This window comes from Neolamprologus brichardi, chromosome 6 (assembly GCF_056152115.1).
Source record: "Neolamprologus brichardi isolate AB-2024 chromosome 6, ASM5615211v1, whole genome shotgun sequence".
NCBI lineage: Eukaryota > Metazoa > Chordata > Actinopteri > Cichliformes > Cichlidae > Neolamprologus > Neolamprologus brichardi.
The window spans coordinates 7,050,935-7,058,211 of record NC_142109.1 but is presented as its reverse complement, the minus strand read 5'-3'; positions in this window follow the sequence as shown (position 1 = coordinate 7,058,211).

The window sequence follows — 7,277 nt, the reverse complement described above, 5'->3', positions numbered from 1 at the left end:
GCATCACTGTGTTCTCGTTTAGATCAATCATGTTCAAACTCTGATTTGAAATCTGTTATTCAGTCATATCCTTTCATGTTTGACACTCAGAAAAAAGACGGCTTCTAGTCATTCTCCAAAGAGAGAAATATCAGACAACAAACAGCAGGTACATGACAGGTTTATCTCACTAACATTATACCCTCTCGTACGCAATGAAATGTAAAGTTATGTTATTTGGTTTCCTCAGGTCAGCATTAATCCCATATATGCAAACAACCCAGCTCAGCACAGCAGGATGCCTGACACCACGAACCATGAAGCTCATCTCTATGACAATGAAGTTGATCTCTATGACAATGGCGCTAGTCTCTACTGTAACCGCTAATATTGAGGTTAACAATCACACTCTATAGTGGAAATATACAGTAAAATCACAGTAGAAATGAGTAAAAAAATGAATGGGGTTTTCAATTTAACGATAGCCTACGATATTTCGTGTTGCAAAAAACCTGGAAAGTGCATCACAACATAAAAATGCTGTTGTTAACTTTGTCAGACACGCTAGCTGTACTACTTTGTGAGCTTTGTGTTGCTTTGTGAATTTATAACATTATCTGGAAAATGACTGTAAAACTGAACTTTAAAGTCATCATGTGTGCAGGTTCCTTTTTTTTCTGAATCATAAAGTTTCTAATGTTTCTCGTGTTTATAATAATGGTTATGTAAAATAGACAAAATAAACAAAGTCGCTCAAGTAGCTAAATTCTTTTGCACAACTATTGTGAAGATTTATCAGAATAATCACTTGGATTGTTTCTTCACCTTTTTGCTGTCAGAAGGTGGAGGGTTTATTCAATATTTTTTCCTTCAATGACTGTACAATGAGTACAAATAAGTACAAGTAAAATCAGACCTGCTTTCAGGTGAGTTTCCTGCAAACAACGATTATTGACATTAACTATCACCTGACTGCAAAATGTAGAAAAGTCAGTAAAAACCTGCCACATAACATAATTAACTAATGACATTTACAGCTCTGTTATCTTCAGTTTTATGGACTTGTTCAGATTATGCTTTTTTGATCAGAAAAACAATATCTCACAGCATCTAACGCAGCAAACACCAAGAGTGGTTATGAAATGTGATTTTTATTAAAGAGTAAAAGTGTTCACATCTGTGAGTGTGGTTGCAAAGCGCTAAAGTCTGGCACTTTCTGACCACACCCAGCACCCACATTCAACCAGAGGCAAAAAAGTAGCTTCACAGCAGACTACAGTCGACATCTCTACAGCTGTTCATGCTGCACGTTTAACTTGTGCAAGAGTTTTACCACCTCCACAGCTCTCTGCTCAACAATGACTATTTAATGCATTCAAATACAACTACAAGGAGCAGAGTTGATACTTACAGTAAATCTAATAAAATCATCATTATTATATGGGAAGTGACTGAATGTAGTTTAATATGTTTTCATGGTACAACATAACATGCAAGAATACTAAAGATTTAAAGAAAGAGGAAGAATGTTTGGTTTTAGTGTCCAAGCTGCACAACCAGTAAATATGAAACATTCATGTTATCTACCTCATCCCTGAGTCTGACAGAGAGTACTTCTTAGTTTGAATGGTGAGTGACTTTGTCTCTTGTGTCATCGTTACACCAAAGGTTTGGACTAAAAGATCATGTCATTGAGAGATGCTGGCTTTCTGTTTGTGGCTGTCATCTTTTATATCTCAGGTATCAGTGATTATTCACGAGTCCTATAATAAGAATAGACATAAATGCATATATTCACCAAGAGAAAAGGCCAAACGTCAACATTGTATCATTTATAGATGAGAACTTTGAATGTTCTGCCCAACTCAAAGTGGTAGAGCACACTTTGAGTACCTATATGTTTCTGAAACATGCACTGAAATGAACTTAACACTGTTTGAAGCTATTTCTACCGCTTTGTTTTGATATGTTATTCTCAGAAAATCCACTGGATGTCAACCAGTCTTTAAGTTGGAGACCTTTTCAGTTAGCTTCCCTACAGGAAGTTAGAAAAGGATCACTCAATATTTCCCACACCACAAGATTCAAGATTCTTTGTTTGTCACGTGCATAACTATACAAGTACAACACACAGTGTAATGTTACCTGATACGCTCCTTGACTGTGCGAAAACAGAGAGAACAGTATATACAGTGAGTGATTATATACAAAGAGGACGTTATGTGCAGTTAGTGAGTGACTTATATATAAATCATGTCTAACAGACACTGTGAGTGTGACTGTGACACTGTGAGTGTGTACAGATGAGTCAGCTTTGGGGCACATCTACCACCCACTGCATCACAACACCAGTCATTCAATTAATTACAATAGATGCACACAGTATTATTAGTATATTATAGTATTATTATAAAAAATGATCTGGATACAAATATTTCATTTACTTTATTTTTGTCCATTTCAAAGATGCTACAGTGTGACTTATGCTTATAGAATCATGTGTTCTTACAAACAAGCATCAGTCGATAAGCCGTCCTCCATCACATATCCCACAGGGAAAGTTTTCACAAACAAACTGTAAAACCATTTGTTTGTATTTGTTGAAACTTATATTTTGGTCAATCATATAAGTTCTTTCAATGTTTCATGAGTAACACGAAGTGTATTCATCTCGTATCAAAAGAGGTTCACATTCAAAGAGCTTCTTCAACATTGTGGTTTGTAGCACCAGCTGTAACCTGACTGACAATCAAACTGCATACATGTGGTATCACACAAACTAAACTATTTTGAGAATCAACTTAATTCAACTCAATACTCAAGAGAAGTTTTAAGTGTCAACAATATATTGGTTCCATTCTTCCACTGTTTCCTGTTGATCTTTTACTGGTTTTTGTCTTTTGCCGACAACTGAGACTGTTCGTCGGACCTAGAATCTGTGTATGTGACACTTGCAATAACTAGCAGACACTTCTTGTTTCTTCGCAATGTTATGGCTGGGCACTAAACAAGCCAAAACTGTAACCTGTTACACACACAAACACACACAAACACACACTTGGGCAAGAAATATATTCAGATGTTTTTTGTTGCGTTTTAACCATTTCATGAACTGAGCTCAGATGAATTATCATCCAGAAGAGACAACTGTAATCTTTGTAAAAAAAAAAAAAATGTGTAAAAAATATTTACAAAGTGAAACAGAGTAACAGGATAAAATATTACCACTACCTGCATGAACCTCAGAACAGGTGATTAAATCATCCCTCAAATGTAGAGACTGTTATATTGAAAGCACAAGCAGTTGTTGAAATGACGAGTTGTGATGATGGCTCCATCTCGTGGCCATGTCTCTAACTGCTAAAGAGCAGAAAGAGTGAAGAGGGCTCCTGCAATTAGGAGTCCACCAAATTGTTTGGATTCATAGTGACGTTGTGAAGTCAGCATGTGCTGATTTTTCATCGGTTACCCGAAAGAATGTGTTCTATGCAAAGAGAGATTTAGTAAACAGCAAGACTGATTTAAGAGCACAATTCTTGAGTGAAAGGTGTTGAGTGAACAAGGCTGATTGTCACGCATATGTCACTGCAAAATGACAAGTTCAACCACTAGAGGGCAGCAGAAATAGAATTTCTATAGGCGTTAATTTTTCAAACGTAAAATACTAACTTGATCAGACAGCTATAGTTTATAAATGCATGAAGTATTTAAAGAGGAAGGAAGTTTGGGTTCAGTTTGAAACCTGCATGATGTGTAAAACCAATGAACACGAACCAAATGCCATTTTATCATAATGTGACATGCTGGCCAGGAATTTGACATACCAGGGTCCTGTCTGCTTTGTCTCTAATTGACAAATGAATTGCACTCCAAATGAGAATGATGGAAGTTTCAGGATGCGAATGAAACTATAACTGTACAAAAGAAAAAAACAACTAAAGTTTTATTTAGAACATAATGCATGTTATTAACATGAAATTGAATTTTAAACTATAAATGCCACTAGTAAATATTTTCTTGGAGAAAAAAATAACTGGATTAGAAAATATTGGGGACTAGCAGATTAGTTTCTAGTTTTCAAGGCCTACTAAGGTTCTAGGCGCACCCTAAAAGAGTCTTAAGGAATCAATCAATCAATCAATCAATCAATCAATCAATGTTTATTTCTATAGCACATTTAAAAAGGACCTGTGTCCATCAAAGTGCTTCACAAAAGTGCCGCAATGCAGGTTACAACAAAACACAACAAAAACAGTTATAGTTACAGCAACAGTTACAGTTATGTAGCACAAATGCTGGCCAGGTGGAAGTCTGAACTAACTTGCTTCAAAGGCTAGATTAAGCAAGTGAGTTTTTAAGCACAATTTAAACGATTGTATGGACGTCAGTCAGAGCACATATTCACAAAGTCAGGCCATATAAAAATTAATCTTGTTTTAAGAGTTTTTGGATGTTTTTCTAGTTTTGTATTTTTGATTATCTTTGTTTCTTGATTCTATATTCTGCATATATTATATTTACATTTGTCTTATTTCTTAGTTTTATGGGTGTTGCATTCAGGGTTTTCTTGGAGAGTGTTAAGGGTTTCTGGTTTTGTGCTTTCTTGGAGCAGCATATTCTGGTGTGTTTCTTTATATTTGTATTTTCAGGTTTTAATTCTCTTGTTTATTTCTGTTCTTGGTTTTAGTCTGGTTTGTGTTATTCCTTGAATCCCCATTCCTCCCTCCCTTGTGATTCTGTGTCTGGCTTAGTCCATAACTACCGCCCCATCGCTAAGTTACTTTTACTTTTACTTAATGAGCAGCTCTTTAAGATAATGGAAGGCAAACATTTATTATATAAACATCTGATTTTGGGTAAAAAACAAAACAATGCTGCTTTGCCTGTCCTTATGAAAAACATTTTAATTGAGAGTAATCTATAATAAGACATACGTAAGTACACAGGTGTCTGCTATTATCATCTTACAACTTAACTTAACCTCCTGTGTTTTTGAAAGAATGAGTTATTGCATGAGTCGTTAGATGTCAGGCATTCAATACACTGCATAGGACATTTTTTTGAATTTTCCCCATTTGATACATTTAGAAAAGCAGGACATTTTGTTGTATCTGTAAACACATCCAACAGAGACAACATTTTGTCAAGTTGTAAAAATGTACATTACTGCATTACAATGACAAGTTGAAACACTGGAAATGAGATGAATTGTTTTCATGATACACTTTTTTCTTCACTCACCTCTTCTCACTTCCTAAGAGTTGATACACCAGGCTGCATTTAATCATTAATCTCTGGTTCTCTTCTGTAGTGTGGCTTCTGCCCTGTCCGCCTGCCTCCACCCCTAACTGGTCACAGCATATGGCTCCACCCTCCCTGAGCCTGGTTCTGCTGAAGGTTTCTTCCTGTTTTTCCTTCCCACTGGCGCCATGTGCTTGCTCTTACACTACAAAGCACCTTGAGGCACATTTAGTTGTGATTTGTTGCTATATCAATGAAATTGAACTGCATTAGTGAAATATTAAGTTGGATTTGATAACGTGTGATAACTGAAGGTGCTGAAGAAATAAAACTGCTACATCTGCACTAAGATTTGTAACATGATTTAGAAAGAACTGTCCTCTCTTATTCATGCCCCATTCAACTTCATTATCTAATAAGCCATTTCCTGTAGAAGGAGCACAGCAATGTCTTTTTCTGTACTGAGCTCATGTAACACTGCTCACCTTTCTCTATCCCTCTATCACATTTAAAGTTTCTATTCTCCTACACTCTCCTTATCTTTAAAACACAATATATGAATATGTCTCCATCAGGGATTGTCTGTGATTTCTAAAGACTGTCTTTCAATGGGTTCACGGAAAAAGTAATTGGTCTTCTGTAAGTAATATGCCCGCTGATCATCATTGTTTGAGAACTGAGAACTGTAACAACGAAACACCCTTGAACATTTCTTCTTCTTTTTCAACATTTACAGCATTCAAATAACCTGAAATCTTGCTTTGATTTACAGCTTCAGTTTTCATTCACCTTGCCTGTCCACTGCTTGGATTTGCCTCCACTTCTCTTTCCCTTTTGCCACAGCTTCTGCATTTCACTTTGTCATCCTCCTGCACTGTTTACAAGTCCATTTTCACACCACCATGCAGAGCTGTTTGCTGGTTGCTATCTACAGCACTATCTGTGACTAGCTGTTCATTTGCGTCACGACCTGCAGATCATTGATTACTGTAACCACTGTCACCAGCCTTCTACTGCTTCCTTGCAACTCACTTGTTCCATTGTCCACTGTTATTTAGGCAGGCAGGATGAGCACTGCTGTCAAAGCACATCATGTGTAACTGAGCTGGGACAATAATAGTACACGAATCATTGCCATATTTATTTCTTTTAGACACTGAAATGTCTTTCAAAGGGTCATTCATATGTATAAATGTCTGTCTTTAAAGAGACTAAACGTGTTGGAGTCTGATGTCTTTGCAACCACGATGATCTGTTCATCTGGAATTAAGGAGGTGGGCAACAGATCCACACTGAGGATACAAACGACGGAGAGACAGCTGCCAACAAGTAATTCAATACCACACCTCTATCAACCAAAACCTGAACATCTTCGTCTCAAAGAAAAATGACAGCCCTGTAGACTTCTCTTACCCTCTCAAAAAATCAATTCTGAAAAGAGAAGCGGTCCAAAAATCCACTCATTCAGTAGCTACACACACCCTCAGAGAGGAAATTGTTTCCATCCTGGTTTTGGAACAGCAGGCTCTACTCCAACTTTCTGCTCAATAAAGTTTGTCACCATATATTAAAAAATAGTATTCCTCTGTAGTTGAGTGACTTTTGTATGACTTCAGCATCACAACTGGTGTATCTGTTTTTAAACTCTGCATAAAACACATTATAAAAAAACATGGCTGATTTCTGACTTTAGAAATATTTGGCAGTAAACGCACTAATTCAAAGTGTTGTACTAAAAGCAAGACAAAAACCTGTTGTTTCATGAAGTTTTCGTGTGTGAGCTTGAGATGCTTTTGAATTGAACATTAAAAGTTCAAAGTGTCTGTGTCTGTGGGTTTTCTTCTTAGTTTTATCTGGACCACAAAATGACAACCAAACCACATGTAGCTGTTCTCACTCTGACAACATGGAAACATTAAAAAACAAACAAACAAAAAAAACCATTAAGTCATGCATATAACTATATATATACATATATATATATATATATATATATGTGTGTGTGTGTGTGTGTGTGTGTGTGTGTGTATACTAATAAATATCTAGATATATAGAGA